Consider the following 21,253-nt stretch of genomic DNA (forward strand, 5'->3'; position numbering starts at 1 on the left):
GCTATTTGTCGGGCGCCGGCCTCCACGTAGTCGGCCCAGTTGCGGGCGCTCTGCTCGCGACCCAGAGCATCGGTGCGCTGCTGCTTCATGTCCCCCTAGCGGCGCAAATCGGCGATACGCTGCTCCTCCGCCAGGCGGTCGCGCTCCAACAACCCCTCATACTCCGCATTGCCATCTAAAGACCGATAGAATGCCTCCTCCCTCCGTCTGCCTTCCGGTGAAAAACCGAACACTAGTTCCGGCGGTGACCGCCTCCGGCGTCGCCTATCGCGAATGGGTGGGGGCATGGCGGACGTGGCGAGAGCGAGGATAAGTGGCGAGCGACGTCGGGCTGGTGGGGGCTTAGGAGGATAGGGCGAGTTGGGTGATGGTGCCACCGGAGAAGCCCGGGAAACAGTAATTATAGGCGGAAGGTAGGCGAACCAGCGTGTCGCGGGAAACACGACGGTCATCGCGATCATCGGAATTCAATGCATAAGCAGTCATGGCTTAGCGTGCCAGCTTGCCGTGGAAAACTAGAAAAACTGAAATTATGACTGTGTCGTCCAGTCCCGTCAGTGGTGCGTCCCGCCCGTGCTGGGTGGCATGCCGGCATGACGGTCAAACGAGTGCACTCGAATCATCCAGATGAGGTACTCCCTCCTTGGCAAAAATGATTCCACCACTCATCATCTACCTTGGTTGGTGAGATTTTTGAATTAAGCCCTGCAAACCGGAAAGGAGGTAGTACGTGCGTGATCCGCCATTTATTCGTGTAGGATCGAGTAGGTCGTTTTTTGAATTGAGCCCTGCAAACCGGAAAGGAGGTAGTACGTGCGTGATCCGCTATTTATCCGTGTAGGATCGAGTAGGTCGGATAGTGTACGTGTAGGATCGATTAGGTCGGATGGTGTACGTGTAGGATCGCATTAGCTGATGAACGTTCACTGGGAGATAAGGCATCATGTTGTGCACAGCAGTAAGAGCCGATCCGTTCGAAATGTTCACACGAGACTCACAGGCCTGGCATTGTAATATGTTCACATTAGTAGCCCAAATTCAAAACCAACTAGTACGATTCCCATACATAAGATCAACATGTTAATGCATCTCAATAATTCACAGATCATATACAAATATGTAGCTCCAAAAGCAAGGATCTAGAAAAAATATATGTTCTTCCTACTAACATGGATGCTTCTCTTGGACAACATTCAGTACAGAGTGAAAGACAAATTTGTTTGTGAAGTCTACAATTCCTCTTGCAAACGTAAGTGGTTTCATCAACAGCTGGAACCATGAGAATGAACCACATGATGGAGGAACATCCACTGCAATATGATTTGGTCTTCTCTCGATCACACGGCGAGACTATTTTCGGAATACAAACTTTAACTTAGGTAAAATGGTGCCCATTGTATAATCAGACCAAAGCAATGAAGCACCCAGTGTTGGCCAATAAATAGTACAGTACTACTTTTCTGCAGTCCATGAAGTGACTATCCAATCTTTCTGTGTCTATTTTCAAATGGCACTACATGTAGTGAGTATACTATTCTCTTGTGCAGTTCAACCAAAATTGCGGTCACTTTGTTTGTTTGCCAAATAGCAACGGACAGACATCTCTATCTGCACAAATATCAAGCAGCTAGTAAACATATACCCCACCTTGTATTTTCGGTTTAAACACGCCTCTTCTGCTTAGCATCTATCATGTTTTGCACTGGACAATTTGATACAGTCATGTTTTGCCCTGGACAATTTCATACTGATTTGATTTGCTCGTTCAGAGCAGAAATATAGCGCCTATTCTTCATAAGACCAAGGATATGCATGTTCGCAGTGATGGAAGAGGTGAAATCGATACAACCGAAATTGAGCATCCAACCATTGAATCCCGTCCTGCACCTCCAATGTAGGTCCACCCTGCCAATAAATTCACATGCAAACCACTAGTATTACTATCTAATGACAGTACAAAAAGAGTAGCAAGATAGTAGCAAACCATGTACCTTCGTAATGAACAGCTCATAGTGCCACCAATTGGATATAAAGGTTTGGAAGAAAACATGCTCCTAATGTTGAACCATTTGGACTTTTTGTGCAGTTCCACTAAAATCGAGCATCCGTGTTTGCATAGATATTGAAAGTGTGATTAATATAAAAGTGGCACTAGTTGAAGCATAGACTCACAAATATAAGGATTCCAATTTCTTAATGGGAAAAGGTAGCTGATGTCTACTACGCAACCTTCTTCTTGTAGACGTTGTTGGGCCTCCCAGTGCAGAGGTATGATGCCCCCGATTCAATCGTACACTAATCATACACGCAAATGTGTACGATCAAGATAAGGGACTCACGGGAAGATATCACAACACAACTCTAGACACAAATTGAAATAATACAAGCTTCATATTACAAGCCAGGGGCCTCGAGGGCTCGAATACAAGCTCGATACACAAGCGTCAACGGAAGCAACAATATCTGAGTACAGACATAAGTTAGACAAGGATGCCTTAAGAAGGCAAGCACAAACATCAACGATCGAAGAGGGAAGGTCTCCTTCCTGTGACCTCCTAACTACTCCTGGTCTTTGGTGGCCTCCATGTAGTAGTATCTGTCGGCGGTGGCATCTGGCTCCAGGGATCCACCATCTGGTTGGAACAACCGGAAAGAAGGAAGAAGGGGGAAAAGGGGAAGCAAAGCAACCGTGAGTACTCATCCAAAGTACTCGCAAGCATCAGATCTATACTAAGTATGCATTGGTATCAAATGGAGGGCTGTATCTGTGGACTGAACTGCAGAATGCCAGAATAGAGGGGAAGGCCTAGCCTATCGAAGACTAGCATCTTCAAGCAGCTCCAAGCATCTTGCAGCATGTAGAAGAGTAAAGAATAGCAGTTTAATTAACAAGCATGTTGTAGCATTAATGCCCAGAGATCCTTCCTCGACTCCCCGCGAGAAAGCAATCCCGGAGCCACATATCTAAGTATCCATTTCTAGTTGTAAAAGATCAGGATATAAGTCTGAACGTCCGTTACCGTGGACACGGCTATTAATAGATAATCTTCCTTGCAGGGGTGCACCATGTTTTCCAACACGCTCGATCACTCTGGCCGGACACACTTTTCTGGGTCAATGCCCGACCTCGGAAGATCAACACGTCGTAGCCCTACCTAGGCTCAGCAGAGAGGTCCCCGCCGGTCTACATCCTAAGAACTCCGGGGTCTGGGCCCATCGCCCGTTGCACTCTGGGTCGTTGCGAGCAGGGCGGACCAGGCTCCACCACTATAGGATGGTGCCGGCCCAGCCGTGCCGCAATGCTGAACTGCATGTTTGACAAAGCTTCGGCTGATACTGCGACATCGAGGCCCATAACTATTCTCGCGTGGTGGTTAGTGCGTAAAGGCCAAAGGCCAATTCAGAACAAATACCCAAACCAGCATGCGGAGACAAGCAGAGACTCACGATAATGTGACCCCGTCGCGCCGTCTCGAGGAAATACGGCAAGGGCTAGCCCAGCCCACTCGGGGGCGGCCTGCCTGCCCGGCCGTGCCTCGTAACCATCTTGTGGGTGCTCTCCGGGCCGCCTGACTTTCACCAAGGTATCAAGTAAAGTCAAGGTAACCGTGTGTCCAAACATCAAGGGGAAAACCCGAGGAATCACCCACGGAGGATTCCACTCGATGCAATCATCAAGGTGAACGTAAGAGGAACCACCCTCAAGGTTTACACTTGAGGGGTTGCACGACAGAGCCGTATCGGGAATGGTGAAGGAGGAACCACCCTTGATGACCACGACCGAATAGCTACACTACAGATATCTCATCAGGAGTGATGTATGAGGTTCCACCCTCGGCACTCGATGGTAACTCTATAGAGTCGAGCAACAAAAGGGGCGTGATGTGATGTGAGGTGTCGGGCTCTGGTCGTCGATCACGTTGCTCGAGTCGTCGATGATGAAGCAGGGGCAACAAGGACAAGGTGGGGGTCACTGATGGATCACTAACCAACCTATACTAAGCAGTTTAGGATAAACAGGTAGGTAACAATAAGCAGGTTACAAAAGCAGGATATGCATCAGAATAGGAGCAATCAATAATAGTAGCGAAATCTAATGCAAGCATAAGAGAATGGAATAGGCGATATCGGGATGATCAAAGGGGGGCTTGCCTGGAAGCTCCGCTGAAAGGGAAGAAGGGTCGTCGTCGACGTAGTCGATCACAGGGACATCAACAGCAGTCTTGGGGTCTACCGGAGAAGAAGAGGGGGAAGAAACAATAAATACAGTGCAAACAAGTGCAAAACTATGCATGACAAGACAATAAGCAGCGCTAGGGGTGTTCTAACATAGTACTACGCGATACCGGCGAAGGGGAATAACATCCGGGAACGTTTTCCCGAAGTTTGGCATTTTTGGACAGATGAAACGGAGGGGGACGGTTGAAGGTTCGCTATGCTAGGGATATGTGGCAGACAAACTGGCTGCGTATTCAGATTTGTCTCGCCGTTCTGAGCAACTTTCATGTATAAAACTTTTTCATCTGAGTTGCGGATTATTCTCTACGATTTTTTTTAAAGATTTAAACAATATTCTGAAAATCCCTGAAATTTTGCTAAGTCTGAGAATTCGACAGTTTTAAACATCACTTGGCTGTTTTCAAAAGGCTACAACTATGGATCTATACCTCCTATGATTTTGTGCCTTATATCAATTTTGAGCATTTTTCTGTGATCTACATGTTAGTACCAATTACATCCATATTAGAGTTCATTTGCTTGATCACCAACAGCTCTAAAGTAGCTATGAAAATAAAGTTGTTTTCTGTTTTTCTGTTAACAGAATATAGAACTTTGTGATTTTCGAAGGAATTAATCCACGCATTATCTGAAGCAGGTCCAATGGAACAAAATGAAGCTTGTTACGTCTACTTTCCATTAATATAAGTTTCACCCATGTTAGGACTTGTCTTAACGCTGTTTAGGGGTTGTTTAAAGGCCTAGTCAGTGTAATATTAGTAAAGCTTGTTACTGTAGCAGTGTATGCATACAGCAGGCAGTGGCTGCAGGCGCTCGCGTGCCGCAGCTGCAGCGGTGGCGAGCAACGCGGCTGCAGGTAGCAGAGCAGCGGGGGCCGAGCAGCAGCAGGGCGAGAGGGCGCGACCGGCGCGCGGGCGGCGGACAGCGCACGCCGCCTGACGCGAGAGGAGGCGATGCCATGGTCGGAGCGAGGCGAGCGGCAGAGGCGGGCTGCAGAGGGTTGCGGCACGACGGAGGAGGTAGCAGCTCGCAGTAGCAGGCGAGCACAGGCGGGGTGGAGGCAAGGCACGGCTAGCGCTGGCGCGGGGATGCGGCGGGGTCCATGGGCAGCGGCGGGCGAGGGTAGCAGCCGGCGCGGTCGGGCGCGGCGAGGCGCTCGCCCGCGGACAGAGTGGGTCGCAGTCGTCGCGCGGCTGGGCGGCAGCGGGGTCGCAGGGTTCGGCCAAGGCACGGAGGGGCGTGCGCGCGGGCTAGCAGGGGTGCGAAGCAGGGCGTGTGCTCGCGGACGCGGTCGGACGGAGGCCGGTGCGACACGGGCAGACACACGGGCGAGTGCGGTCTCGGGCGGGGCCGCGGTGCGGCAGACAAAGGCGGCGCCGACAGGGGCAAGAGGACGAGCGGGCAGTGGTGCAGCCACGGTTGCGTGTGAGCGCACACGGGACAGAGTCGAGGAGCGGTGAGCATCGTCCTACGGCGGGGGAGAGCATCGACGGGCAGTGGCAGAGGTAGGGAAAAGAGGGGAAGGTGCGGCGCTCACTGTCGTTGACGAGAAAGGGGGGGTCGTCGAGGCTCGACAAGGCCGGTGAGGAAGAGATGGTGACGAGCGTCCACGGAGCGGCAGAGGCGAGGTCGACGCGGCGACGGGGTCGGGGCGCCGCGGGTGTCCAGATCCAGCGAGGGGAGGAGGGAAGCAGCGATGGAGGGAGGAGCTAGGGTTCAGGGAGCTGGGGCGGCTAAATAGGCGGCGAGTGCCGGCGGATGGCCGCCACGGCGTCGGCCTGTGCCGTGGCGGGCACCGGACATAGCCACCGAGGGGGGTATGAACATGGAGATGGGGAGCTGGGCCGGTCCAGCTCGGCCAGTGAGGCCAGCTGGGCCATTTGGCCTAGGCGGAGGGTTTTTTATTTTACTTTTCTTTAGCCTTTTTCCCTTTTCATTTTCCCACCTCCATTTCATTTATTTTAGGGCAATAAACCACTTTATAAAAAGTTGGTTCACCACCAATATTAAGAACTAAAATTTGTCACATGAACAACATTTTAAATTTGCCATTTGAAAACTTTTGAGATTGACTTGATTTTGAATTTTGAATATAGAGTGGGTTTGAAACATCAAGAGTTTATCAATAGTAATCGTGGTGATGTGGCGTCATTAGCAGAGGGTTACTGTAGCTTAATTATCCGGACGTCACAATTCTCCTCCACTACAAGAAATCTCGTCCTGAGATTTAAGGGGTGGAGTAAGGGGGAAAGACTCGGGAAGGACGGAGCCCAACACAAGATAGGTACCTGGGGGCTATCTCAGTGAACATGGCATAGAGGCATCTCTCGAGTTGAAAATTCAAGAAAGCCATCGAGAGCAAGGTAAGAAGGTGCAATAAGAAGCTTCAACCGGGTAGGCAATCGTTCGTTGCCTGAAATAGAGGGTGAATGGGGTTCAGAGCAATGGGAATAAGTATTGCGTCTGATACCAGAATAGATCGCCTCTCGAAAGGTGGCTCGTGATGTTCATACGAAGCCAAGTGTGAGGAATAACTTTAGAAACAGGGGTGTACATGAGAGTCAGGTTTCGATCCTGTGGAACTGTGGGTTATGGGCCCACCATGTGGGTTAAAAGCAGAAAGGGTGCTAACATTTGCACGGTTATGATAGCAAGGCAGGTCGGAGGATAGCCTGTCAGTTATATTGGCAACAACGTTGGTACCAAGGGCGAGGGACGAAGAGAACCATTTTCCTGCTCGTTAAGACGAGGCGAACCAATAGGCAAAGTTCTCGTCCATCGGCGGCTACCGGATTGTCATCAACAATAGTAACAAGGTCTTACTGACAGAGTTGGTACACCGAGGTGTTTACATAAGCAGAGAATTATCACTGCTTAGATATGTTAGGTTACAAGAAAGGTTAAACAAAATAATGGAAAGGAAAGTGTAGACTCGAATCAGTTATCGGCGTTCTCGAGTGTCTAAAAACACAGAACCCGTGGAAAATTTGAATCGGGGAGAATAATAGTTGATGAAGAACTCATAAGAAGTTATGTAGTTTCGTGATATTCTCGAGATACTAGAGGGTAATACTCAAATGTAGATCAAAGTAGAGGTTGGACAGGTGAAATGATCTGAAGAAGACAAGTACTTTAACTTGTCTGAGAAATGGAATCAAAGGAGAACAATCATGGTTGGAACCACGGTTGCAAAGGACCAAGCATAGATACAAGACGAACTTATCACAAGGGGATTATTATTATTACAAGAAGCTTCCATGATAAGTTCTAGATCGGGTCCATGGGCATGAACACAAAGGTTCAAGGTCGACTCCCACTTCTCTAATGCACAACTTTCCACTCACTTCTCGTTTTCGATGAAGCCGTAGTGTTGAGATTTTATCTGGCATAACACCAGTAGAGTATGACCCATAGAGGTCTCCGGGTTCACACAGATTAGGGAAGGCATAGGTTCAACCCATTAGGGTCATCTTAGGAACATATATCACAAACTTCACGAGTAAATAACTCAAGCCCGAAAGCAGAGTATGATTGAGAAAGCAGAAGATACAATTTACCAAAGGCATTATGTATCCGAGGAAAAGCTCACAAGGTTACTGAATATGAAGGAAGCTGTTGGATAAAACTCAACAAAGGATCTGGTGGTTCACAAGGGATTTGAGGTGAGCATCGGTACTCAACCAGAAGAAAAAAAGAATGCAAGGATATCATATTATAGAAACAACTAACTAATTCAAAGCTCGAATGCAAAGGAATTATGATTTCCAAATCGGGGGATCAGAAGCAGAGGCCCTGATCAAAGACAAGTAAGTTGGATAGGCATAGATCGACAATCAATCAAGGTTTGAATTGCCGAACACCAGCTCATGTCCGGGGTGGCGTCTGAGCCGAAGGGAAGAATTATAACTATGATTGATGATTGCAAGCATTCACAAACATATCGAATCAAATGTTCAAAATAAAGATGACAAAGGATACTACTGAATATTGCCAGACATATGGAAAGTATCCATAGTGCAAGCAGACAAGGAGGAGCAAGAGCAATAGGTTACTAAGGATTTTCGGAAGATCAGATAGTATTCCAAAGAATTTTGTGAAACAAAGAACAACTATGGACGAACGGATACTCGACAAGCGCGAGTAATTATCCGTAGGGGTATTCATGTGGCAAAGAACTGCAAGGCAGTAGGCTCAACGGATTCTCGGGAATACGGAGAGTATCTTCGGAATCTTCTGGTGCACCAAGCAATCATCTAGAGTGAGGGGCTCTCCGGAGGAAGTATTTACGAGAAGCTAGAGTTAGAGTTAGCAAAATCATTTAACCCGAATAGAAGAGAGATCGGAGGAAAGCCACACAGTCATGTTAGTAAAATAGTTTTCAAAGACTAGACTCAACTTCGGCCAAGGAGTTGGAAAGGGGGTTCCTACAGGCAGTCGGCTCTGATACCAACTTGTGACGCCCCCGATTCAATAGTACACTAATCATACACGCAAATGTGTATGATCAAGATCAGGGACTCACGGGAAGATATCACAACACAACTCTAGACACAAATTGAAATAATGCAAGCTTCATATTACAAGCCAGGGGCCTCGAGGGCTCGAATACAAGCTCGATACACAAGCGTCAACGGAAGCAACAATATCTGAGTACAGACATAAGTTACACAAGGATGCCTTAAGAAGGCAAGCACAAACATCAATGATCAAAGAGGCAAGGCCTCCTGCCTGGGACCTCCTAACTACTCCTGATCTTCGGTGGCCTCCATGTAGTAGTATCCGTCGGCAGTGCATCTGGCTCCAGGAATCCACCATCTGGTTGGAACAACCGGAAAGAAGGAAGAAGGGGGAAAAGGGGAAGCAAAGCAACCGTGAGTATTCATCCAAAGTACTCGCAAGCATCAGATCTATACTAAGTATACATTGGTATCAAATGGGAGGGATGTATCTGTGGACTAAACTGCAGAATGCCAGAATAGAGGGGAAGGCCTAGCCTATCGAAGACTAGCATCTTCAAGCAGCTCCAAGCATCTTGCAGCATGTAGAAGAGTAAAGAATAGCAATTTAATTAACAAGCATGTTGTAGCATTAATGCCCAGAGATCCTTCCTCGACTCTCCGCGAGAAAGCAATCCCGGAGCCACATATCCAAGTATCCATTTCTAGTTGTAAAAGATCAGGATATAAGTCTGAACGTCCGTTACCGTGGAGACGGCTATTAATAGATAATCTTCCCTGCAGGGGTACACCACGTTTTCCAACACGCTCGATCACTCTGGCCGGACACACTTTTCTGGGTCAATGCCTAGCCTTAGAAGATCAACACGCCGTAGCCCTACCTAGGCTCAGCAGAGAGGTCCCCGCCGGTCTACATTCTAAGCACTCCGAGGTCTGGGCCCATCGCCCGTTGCACTCCGGGTCGTTGCGAGCAGGGCGGACCAGGCTCCACCACTACAGGATGGTGCCAGCCCAGCCGTGCCACAATGCTGAACTAGACGTTTGACAAAGCTTCGGCTGATACTGTGACGTCGAGGCCCATAACTGTACTCGCGTGGTGGTTAGTGCGTAAAGGCCAAAGGCCAATTCAGAACAAATACCCAAACCATAGTGTATTATTAGCATGCGGAGACGAGCAGAGACTCACAATAATGTGACCCCGTCGCCCCGTCTCGAGGAAATACGGCAAGGGCTAGCCCAGCCCACTCAGGGGCGGCCTGCCTGCCCGGCCGTATCTCGTAACCATCTTGCGGGTGCTCTCCAGGCCCGCCCGACTTTCACCAAGGTCTCAAGTAAAGTCAACGTAACCGTGTGTCCAAACATCAAGGGAAAAACCCGAGGAATCACCCACGGAGGATTCCACTCGATGTAATCATCAAGGTGAACGTAAAAGGAACCACCCTCGAGGTTCACACACTACTGGAATCTGGCATTTTGTCGTCTGCCTCCTCTTTGCCGTCTGCCAGCTGACGGCAAAGAGGCTCTTTGCCGTCCGCTTCCACAAAGCGGACGACAAAGAAAGGGCTGATGGCAAAAATACTATTTGCCGTCAGCTGCTTCTTTGCCGTCAGCCAGCTGACGGCAAAGAGCTAGAAGGCAGACGACAAAGAGCCAGGTGGGCCCCATAGGGCACGGCGTGGCTAGGTCAGCTTCTTTGCCGTCTGCCTAGTCTTTGTCGTCTGCCTTCTGGACCTTTGTCGTCCGCTGGCGGACGGCAAAGAAATGGCCTAGCTAACGGCCGTCTCCCCCTACTATGCGCGCTCTCTGTCTCTCCGGCCCCACCCCACCTCTCTCTCCCCTCTCTCTCACCCCGCGCCCCCAACTCACCCGCGCCCGCGCCCGCACCGCCGCCGTCGAGCACCGCCGTCGCCCCACCCTGCCGCAGCACCATCCCGCCGCCCCGGAGCCCTGCGGCCCCGTCGCCACCACCGCCCGGCGCCCCCTCCGCCCAGCCAGCGCCGCCTCGCCGCCGCCCCACCCCGCCGCAGCACCACCCCGCTGCCCCGGAGCCCTGCGGCCCCGCCGCCACCACCGCCCAGCACCCCCTCCGCCCAGCCAGCGCCACCCCGCCGCCCCGGAGCCCTGCGGCCCCGTCGCCACCACCGCCTGGCACCCCCTCCGCCCGGCCAGCGCCCCTCCGCCGCCGAGCAACCCCGCCGCCCGGCGCCCCTGGGCCTGCCGCAGGCCGTCCCACCCCTGCCGCAGGTGAGCCCCGGCCGCACCCCTCTTCTCCTTTTTTTCTGTTTTTTCTGTTTTTTTAGTTTAGATTACTTTTAGTTTTGTTTTAGATTTAGTTTAGTTTAGATTACTGTTAGTTTGGTTTTATATTTAGTTTAGTTTAGACTAGCAAAAATGCCCGTGCGTTGCAACGGGAGAATGCAAGGTGCGAGAATCAAGCTAGTGGCATAAATATTGTATTGGTGCAAACACTTATCATGTATTTTTTACCATTAAATCACTATTCTTTCTTAATTACAATATACCATGAATAATATTTGCTCTCCTCCGTAGCTCAGAATAATGTTCAATAGCATTAGTTCGGAAATCAGCCAAATAAGTTAATAGTACTCCCTCTGTTTCCTTACGTTTTGGTGGTTCAAATTAAACTACCAAAACGTCATATATTTAACAATGGAGGGAGTACTTCTGAAATTATGTATAGAAAAATTGCGCCCTTGTTGACATGTTTGTTACCACAAATTATTTTACAATGTAAGATTATACAAACAACAATATATGTCCCAGCCTTTTTCCAACACATGACAGAGTAGAGGCCATGTACACATTGTTAAAGAATGAGAATATCAGACTTATATATGGTTGGATGGATTGTACCTACAAAAATTCCCTACAAATAAACATATCTTCTTTGCTGAATGTAACTTCACCAATCAAACCTGAAGAATCCCAGAAAAAATCAATCATAGACTTCACATGGAATCAAACTTTTTTTTTCGAAACGGAGGCATAAGATTTCCCTCATCTATTAAATAAGGAGAGAATAGAGTTAGAGTTTTACAGGACACCCCATACAAGCGACATGACAATTACTCACACAAAATGATAGTCCCTAGTTTCTTTGCGCCGGCAGTAATCCATAACTTTGCCTCTCCAATGATGGTTTGGAGGAGAATAGGTGGTGGCGCAAATTTTTGCCGAAATACCCTAGCATTTCGCTCGTTCCAAATGGTCCAAGAGGTGAGCATGATGAGAGAGGTCATGGCATGCCAATTCGGGTTTCGGTCATCGGTTCGCTTGACCCACCACTTCTTGACGGAGTCATCAAGATGCCATTCGGTAATGTTGACGTGAGGTAGCCCAAGCTTCTCGATGATAGATCTCCAAAGCCTAAGTGTGACACGACACTTGAAGAAGAGGTGTGGCCCCGTTTCTTGCTCTCTCTTGCATAGTGGACAAAGACCACAATTGACCCAACCACGCTTCTCCAATCGATCGGCAGATGAATTGGTGCCTAAAACTGCTAGAACAAACATGTTCAACTGAATTGTTTTCGGCACTGGATCAACTCATAATCTTACTTATACATTAAAATGTATGATGCTTATAAACCGAGATAATTTTTTAGAGCAGCTAAAAAATAATGTACAGGGACTGCCCGTAGCATAATTGATGGTTACATGAAACATCTAAAATTTTAAGAATCAAACATGATCCAAGGAAGTGACACACATCTGCAAGTATCTAATAATAAAATCCATATGAAAGATAACCTCCACTGATTGAAAAATTGTGAGTTCCACTCCTTTGCTTCAATAGCAACGGCCACTTAGTCCAGCACATCCCCATTGTCATAGATCAGTAGAAGGCAAAAATGGATACACATCTATATGGGCCTACTCCTATCATAGTTTATACATAGCAACAAACTGAGATTACATATGGCTACATAATAAGATTCCTTTGCATCATAGTGTTCTTACTTTGAAATATGGTAGCACCAAATTGGAAGATTCTAATTTGTTAGTTTTGGCACAACGGAAAATTCAATGCATATACCTACTCAACACCAGGATCAAGCAGCAGCACGTTGAGTGAAACTAACAAATTTCAGTCACTGTCTGCTGGATTTTTTTAGCCATAAGAGTAAGGAAAGCATCTGAATAGATCTCAGTATTCAAAATTAAAATTAACAGACCTACAACATGCATGTTTATGTATAACATGTCTGCAAGCAGTATCTTTTTTGAGGATTACATCAAGACTTAGGCCGACGTCAAGGCTGCATTGTTTTCCTTCCAGAGCTGATCATGGAGTTGGTCCGGGACACCATACGCAACCACAAGGTCTCCATGAGCTTTTAGCATCATTGGCTAGTTCATGAGCCAGCCCATTGTTTGTCCCTCTTGACAGTTCTGATGTGATAATGCCTAAAAATTACTCAGCGCAGATTTAATATCAACAATAATTGGGTAGGACAATGATCTGCTTACAGAATCAGCCCCTAGCTCATTTCCCCACTGCGTAGTCGATCTCCACCACCAAGGAGCCTCAGAATACGTTATACAATTCCTTCAGTCCAACTGTAATAGCGCTGGCTTCGGCCTCCTTGACAATTATTCATGCATCCAGAAATGCAAACACGCCACCAAGCTCTAGCACCTTCGCCTCCGACATGGCAATCAAGCATACTCGGAGCCCATGCAATGGGCCCCACGATGATCTTGCACCCTTGCGGCTCAACCGGCGACGTCGTCGGCGGGTCAAGGCAGCGGCAGAGCAGGCGTGACACAGATGCCACGAGCTGCTTGGCCGCCTTTCCTCAAAATTCAACACAACAACAAAGAGAACTTGGCTAGAGATTGCACTTGAACACTTAGTTGCAATAGAAATGATTAAAACTTTCAAGAATACAAATTTGGCTGTCCGTTACAGTGGGAGATGCAGTGTATACGACGGCGAAAACAGGCAAGGAAAAAAACAGGAAATGGTTAAATGTGCTTTTACATTCTGACAGCATCCTTTTGCCCTGCATCACATATAGTAATGATGTCACAAGCATGCTCTTGACGAGAACGATTCACATGTGCTGGCGACCTGTAGAGGATGGAGAAAAGAAGGACAGAAGAGGGAGGCTTGTATCTATCAAGCATAAATATTTACTGAATAAAATCGATCTGATCCGTACCAACTTGAGCAGGATTGTCGAATAGCTTCCTCTTATATAGCATCTACATCAGAAAATCCGGCACACCAAATATATACATATGTTCAGAGATGACACAGATATCATTCTGACAATGTAAACCGTAATAAGTTACAACCTCCATTACACATGTAATTTTATCAAATTGACAAGGCAAGTTATAGGAATCGTAGCCTCAAAAATGGTATGTTCCTGTTTGAGATCTTTTATAGAATCAATAAGGTATAACGACATTAGGGATGAAGCATCAAAGATCAATTAATAAAATCAGGGATTAGGGAATCATACTTACCTTGTTAAGAATGATACTGATGGAATTAGTGAAGGGATGTGTGGTACGCAGGCCAATGGACCCGTGCATCCTTGATGCACACATGTACGTACACGAAGGTTGCTGGGTTGATACTTGAAAGGAGATCGATTCATCTGTCAGCCGGACATACACGAACACGATTTTGTTTTGTATCTTTCGGGAAAGGCATCCTTTCTTGACTATGTATCCATTACTAAATGAAAGTTATTTTCAGATTTTTTAACTTGGAAGATCAATAATTAGCCTCGATCCATATCGAGTATGTAGCAGTCCCCTGTTTTCCTTGAAAAAGCAAGATTGCGATTGCACATTTTTTATACTCAAATAGTCAAATTAATACATTTTGTTAAGAAAAAAATCCTTTAGGTGTGCCTTTTGTTTCTCGAGGGTCCACTGGTTCTGTAGTATTTGTGTCTAATTTTTTCTAGAATTCATTTTTTACTTTTTGTGTGGTGTATACAGTCAAACTAACTAACATATGCGTTCAATAGTGATTAGAAGGCACTTTCAGTCAGTTAGATGGATAAAGATCAAGCTTGGCACCACAAAAATTGAGAGGAGAACTGAATATGAATTATCCTCCATTAATCATTCATATGATCCTTAGATCATCGATCTACCAGTACTGGCAGTACATGAGTCTAAACAACATACATCTTGTGTGAGGCAAAATAAAATAAGTTTCATGAGTATCTTATGGCCATACCTGACACATAACATTATCTCACCAAATTTATCAAATCCATGGGAAGCACATTTGAAGAATAACAGGTTGAGGAAAATAAGTGCCAAACCAAATTCTTCTGAGATACTCAATTTCATGAACACAGCACTCCCACTCCTCCCTATATTTGCAGCAAGCAGTTCATGAGAAAATCAACATGCAGTAAATGAGAGGTAGTTGAAGAAATATATCAATAACTTGCGCTGAATATAGCTATCTGATATGGATGTGTCGATCCAACATGAGTTATCTCTGTCTCATGCACTGACTATTGTGTTATAGTTGAAAAAGTCAATTGTGAACCCCATAAAACTAACCACTTGTCATTGACGGGAGCAACTTGAGGCCAAAGTCGGAATCAGCTCACGTGTTCTAGCAAAGGAAGATGTGATCTGAACAATGGCAGAGAGATCAGTCCTAGATTTTTTCAAGCAGAACAAATACAAAGATTGCAGAAAAAAGGTGCAGTACTTTCTGACCAGACCAAGAAGAACATTACTTTTTATGACTGTAGATGAAAATTTTACAGAATAATTTGGCAAAAGCTAGTACATACCTCTGGGGTAGCATGTTCGGCAGGGGATGTTCTTCCGGCTCAGATGTAGTACGCTTGGGCGGCGGATTTTCTTCCGGCGAACTCGGCTGAGACGATCCTGGACGACTCTTCAAAAGTTGCGATATGAAGCGATTTAATGGAGATTCCGGTCGAGGGCTCCTTCTAATGGCAGCCAAGTCCCTCTGAAATCTGGGTCGGGCACGCCATGGATTCGTGTTGCAGCACTTATCCTGGGGGAACACGGACTCCGATCCAAATCGGAGACATACGGCAGCAGGAGGTTGAAGATCGTGGTGGTGCGGGAGAAGATTGAGATGGATAGGGAGGGGAACGAGAGCAGGGCGGCGGCGCCGCCAGAGAGGAACGGGCGCGCGGCGGCGGCGCTACCGTACGCATTGAGGAGCCCGTGCTCCTGTGTCCTACACGTATTGTTTTTCTGCAGGCCCATTAAAAAAGGCCCAATCTGGAACGAAACACAAACTTTAAATTGTACTGCGGGTTAATTACCTAAAATTACAGGAGGGTTAGAACGAATCAGGTCGAACGGACGGACGAACATGCTATTAGTACCACCTCGTTTATATTACGATTTTGTCCATACAAATCGTAAAAACGTATTATGACATGAGAAAAAAGCGTATTGTGACGGTGAACCCGACAAAGTCAATCCGTGTTTTATTATTACGAGAACGTACCGGTCAATCGAGTTGCAGAGACAAAATTTAGTACCACCTCGAATATGTTTTAAATTGAAATTGAAAGCGTAAAATCTCGGGAAGAAGCGTATTGTGACGGTGAACCCGACAAAGTCAATCCGTGCTTTATTATTAGGGAAAGAAAAAATAACTAGCAAATATGCCCGTGCGTTGCAACAGAAGAAAAAAAACTCAATCTTAGGAAAAGAGTGGTTTAAGAGCCCACATAGATACACGCCCACCATTTCAACATGGCAGAGAAGCAGTAATAGCATAAACCATGAATATGAAATATTACTAAAGCTTAATTTCCCAAATCAAGTTTAATAGTGCCAACAATAGTTACAGAGGCATGCATTGTTTTCCACTATAGAGATTGCTACAGAGTATCTACTTCTAGTGTGGATTTTCTAACTTGTAGTTGTATTTTTTACATGGTCTTCCTTGGTCTTTGTACCCAAAATATGACTGTTTCTTGCAAAAAGAAAACAAAAACTCAAATGTGCAGTTATTTTTTTTCATGTAGAGCATACATGTTTTGATTGTTTGAACCTATTCTTTAAAGATGTTTTGATTGTTTGCATCTAATTTTAAATTTAGAAAAGAGAAAATACACTCAAATCATTGCTCCAAACATCAATTTTGTGAGTGCCCGTGAGTTTTATACAATTTTATATGGGTGTTCGGCTCGGCTCCCATCCCATGGACATATGTTCATGTTCTTACAAACGCTTGTAGACGGTGGCAACTGCTGACGCGGATGGTGGTATGTGTGCATGGCATGGTGGTCTTGGCTCCCACTCACCGCCGACCATGCTTCTCGACAGATTGGTCCTAGAGTATTCCTATTCCTATCGTCTTGAAGCTAGCGTTTATCAGGTGTCGTTGGAGGAATAACCTGAGGAGCATGGCGTGCTTCCTCATTGCATCACTCATCGCCGAGTCCATACTGGGTTATTCCTCTTTATTTTTTTGGCAGCAACATACACGGTGTGTTTTTCTAATTGAAATCAACCGATGTGCTTGCGGGAACCATGGGAGTATTTTTCCGTGATGGAAATAAATTCGTGAGTTTTTCCTTGTGTACACGACTTGCCCATCTACTACTCCCTCCGTCTCAAAATTCTTGTCTTAGATTTGTCTATAAATACGGATGTATCTAGTTACATTTTAGTGTTGCATACATCCGTATCTAGAGAAATCTAAGACAAGAATTTTGGGATGAAGGGAGTATTTCTTTGTGTATATTCATCATTTTACCAAACTTGCCCATCTTCTATCGAGTGAACCGCGTTTCGGCTAGCTCTGAGGCATAGTGATCCGTGTACATTTGTTTTCAATTAAATTTAAATTCCTCCATCATGACCAAATCCTATATGTTCCTGGTTTAAGCACATTTAAATTGATCCAGAGCAAATATCGTCACTTCAAAACTCGAGGGGAATTTTCCTCACTTCTTTTAGTTCTCTGTTTATTCTAAATTAGAAAGAAATAAAAACAGCAAAGAGAGAGAGAGGCCCACTTGCCTAGCTGGTCTAGCAAAGGCCCATCTCCTGTTTCTCTTACCCTACCAGAAGTTGCTCAAAAAAACATAGAGCAGACCGATCCTAAAATTCCTCTCCTCTCTCTCTCGATCCTTTCCCTCTTGCGCCGCCATACAGGCACGCTAGCCCCCATGCCCCGATCTCCTCACTTCCCCCGCTGCCCGCGCCTCTGGCAAGGCGTTGCCGCCGGCGAGCTCCTCCTCCGCGCCTCCTCTCCTTCCTTTTCTTCCCTCCCCTGACCTCGACGGTGAACCAACGCCGCCCAAGTTTGCCCGCTGCCGGCCCACCCTCCCACAGTCCATCGCCACCTCTATTCTGGCCATGACATCGCCTGAGTTCCCTCTATTCTTTTGCCCTCCCACAGTCGACCACTACCTCTGCTCGGGCCATGACATCGCCTGAGTTCCCTCTGTTCTCTTTCTTTGTTAATTCCTTTGATTCTTGAGGTAGCATCTCCCGCTCCATTTATTCCATCTTTGACCAACTCCTTTGATGCTACTTGTTGTCGTCAACTCACAAAACACATTTAAATTGGTGGGACTGTCTACAAGTAAACGATGTGGGACTATCTATTAACCATAATCTTCTACATTTTATTACAGAAACACTCACTGGGGCTGGAACATCTCACGCAGACAGGCTGAGGCCCAAGTGGCAACGCATCAGCCACGAAACGATCGCAAGGCAAGGCCCAAGCAAGAGCGCAGATGGAACATATATAGTGCACGTACAGACGCGTATAGATAAACGCGCCATTGAAGAAATAGATAGTACCACCTCGGATATTAAGGAAAATATGAAATCAAGAAAAAACGGACAGGAAGAAGCGTATTATGACATGGGAAGAAAGCGCATTGTGACGGTGAACCCGACAAAGTCAATCCGTGCTTTATTATTAGGGAAAGACTAGCACATATGCCTGTGCATTGCAACGGGAGAAATTAGTCTATACATCAAAACAACATCTGAACGGTGGCGTCCGGCGATGACACGGAGGTGCACGCCAAAATCTAGATAAATGTAGTTATTTTTTGTTTCTCCTAAAAATCAGATTATTTGCATGAAGAAATGATGGGTAACGTAATAGATGCACTATTTTTTTATTAAAAAATTACAGACTAATAGCACAACATAAAAATCAATGAGTTTATCCCTTCACATCGAACCACGGGCCTCTGCATTTTCTATTTATCCCATGTCAGCACAAACTCATATAGACAACAGCAACAAAACTTCTCATAAAAGACAGAGTTGAACCAAGTTGAGCTGCACTCTAGCTTGGTGTGGTAGCATAAATTGGGACGGCTCATGTTGTGCGGTGGTAGCATACACTGGGGCATCTCTTGCTGTGCGGGGTGGGTTGACGGCAGAAGTCTCGCGTCTCACAACAGCAGCAACACGTGGCCTAGCAGTCGGAGTAGGAATGCAGCTTCGATCGTCAGAGCGTTGTGTGGTGGTGGCGGACAGACAGAGCATGCAGCGGCAACCTTCGGACCTCATCTTGTTTAAATACTCTTTATGCAGCCCATAATCCTCTGCCTTTAATTACTAAGGTAGCCTACAAATCCTCTTTCTTTTAAATTATGGGGCAGCCCACACAATCCTCTGTTTTTTGTCATGGAGCGTGCACAACACGCCCCCCCCCCCCATCTTGTTTATTTAGCTCATATCCTTTAGTCACAACAATGTTCCTTTCCTCCTTCCCCACGTTTGCTTGTTGACCATAACGTATATGAACAGCTGCAAATCCTTTTCTGACAGCGAGGTGGAAGTACTAAACATGGCATGTGCTAGCTCAGTGATTGGTGTCTCCTAGACTGAACGAAAGGTCCTGAGTTCGACCCCAGGATTCTACATGGCGTCTATTTTTTGCTGCTTTTCAAAAATCCCACGCTTGCCTCTGTCGGTCAGATGCGCCAAGGCCCATTACAGCAGGGGCGGAGGCCCATTATTGCTGGCGAGGCAATGTTGACGAAAATATAATCAGGTGTGGTGCGTCAAAAATTAGTACCACCTCATAAAAAACAATAATAATATAGATCATCTAAGCGGGACAAAGCCGGAAAAAAAACTGAAAGCGTAAATTTACGGGAATAATATTCTACATGGCGTCTATTTTTTGCTGCTTTTCAAAAATCCCACGCTTGCCTCTGTCGGTCAGATGCGCCAAGGCCCATTACAGCAGGGGCGGAGGCCCATTATTGCTGGCGAGGCAATGTTGACGAAAATATAATCAGGTGTGGTGCGTCAAAAATTAGTACCACCTCATAAAAAACAATAATAATATAGATCATCTAAGCGGGACAAAGCCGGAAAAAAACTGAAAGCGTAAATTTACGGGAATAATATTCTACATGGCGTCTATTTTTTGCTGCTTTTCAAAAATCCCACGCTTGCCTCTGTCGGTCAGATGCGCCAAGGCCCATTACAGCAGGGGCGGAGGCCCATTATTGCTGGCGAGGCAATGTTGACGAAAATATAATCAGGTGTGGTGCGTCAAAAATTAGTACCACCTCATAAAAAACAATAATAATATAGATCATCTAAGCGGGACAAAGCCGGAAAAAAAACTGAAAGCGTAAATTTACGGGAAGAAGCGTATTGTGACGGTGAACCCGACAAAGTCAATCCGTGCTTTATTATTAGAGAAGATAGATTACTAGCAAATAGCAAAAATGCCCGTGTGTTGCAACGGGAAATAAAATAAAATATCATGTGGCGTAATAATTTGAGAACATACAAATTATTTGAGTATTGGCCCATTACGGAGGAAATGATCTCTTATAGCAGTAAAAAGAACACATCACGTGCTTAAGATCACTACATGTTATGTTTTTTAAGCTAGGCCCAAGAGGTTGAAAATAGTATGTCAACAAAATAAGATCAAAAAAGAACAAAATATTTTCTTTATGACAAATATATAAAAGTATGATACACTATATAATATTGCATTACTAGGGAAAACCCTAGTAGTAGCGCGGGTTTAATGCCCACTAGTAGCGCGTGCTGCCGCGCTACTAATAAGGCGCTACAGCTATTACTTAGCAGTAGCGCGTGTGACACGCGCTACTGCTAAGACACATAGCGGCATCGCTTGTTCTCACCCGCGCTGCTGCTAATCTACACTAGTACAAAACAGGGCTTTCGTCACAGGGCAATATTCACATTAGTCCCGGTTCAGTCACGAACCGGGACTAATGTGAGCATTGGTCCCGGTTCGTGCGGCTAAGGCATTAGTCCCGGTTCACCTGGGCCCTTTAGTCCCGGTTGATGCCACGAACTGGGACTAAAGGGTGCGATGCCCATTAGTACCGGTTGGTGGCACCAACCGGGACTAAAGGTTAGTCCTTTAGTCCCGGTTGGTGCCATCAACCGGTACTAATGGGCTTTGAGGCATTAGTACCGGTTCATGGCATGAACCGGTACTAAAGGGCCCATCAAACTCTACCCCCTGCGACCGCCTTTTCAATTTTAGAAAAAACAAAAGAAAATGATGGAAATGTCAAAAAATAAAATAAAATA

The 21,253-nt window shown here is 46.2% G+C and overlaps 1 long non-coding RNA gene across 3 annotated transcripts; it reads right to left on the minus strand.

Moving 5' to 3' along the window:
* Positions 1-13,160: 13,160 nt before the first annotated feature.
* On the minus strand, positions 13,161-15,910 carry LOC123077351 (uncharacterized). Of its 3 annotated transcripts, XR_006436535.1 has the most exons (5): positions 15,493-15,909; positions 15,254-15,328; positions 13,882-15,057; positions 13,627-13,722; positions 13,161-13,509 (listed from the first exon to the last, which is right to left on the minus strand). It is a non-coding gene; the product is annotated as an uncharacterized lncRNA (long non-coding RNA). The 3 variants fall into 3 exon arrangements; XR_006436534.1 differs by having other exon boundaries at positions 13,627-15,057; positions 15,493-15,910; XR_006436533.1 differs by having other exon boundaries at positions 13,161-13,722; positions 15,493-15,908.
* Positions 15,911-21,253: the final 5,343 nt, after the last annotated feature.

The sequence above is a fragment of the Triticum aestivum genome, chromosome 3D, assembly GCF_018294505.1.
Source record: "Triticum aestivum cultivar Chinese Spring chromosome 3D, IWGSC CS RefSeq v2.1, whole genome shotgun sequence".
Classification (NCBI taxonomy): domain Eukaryota; kingdom Viridiplantae; phylum Streptophyta; class Magnoliopsida; order Poales; family Poaceae; genus Triticum; species Triticum aestivum.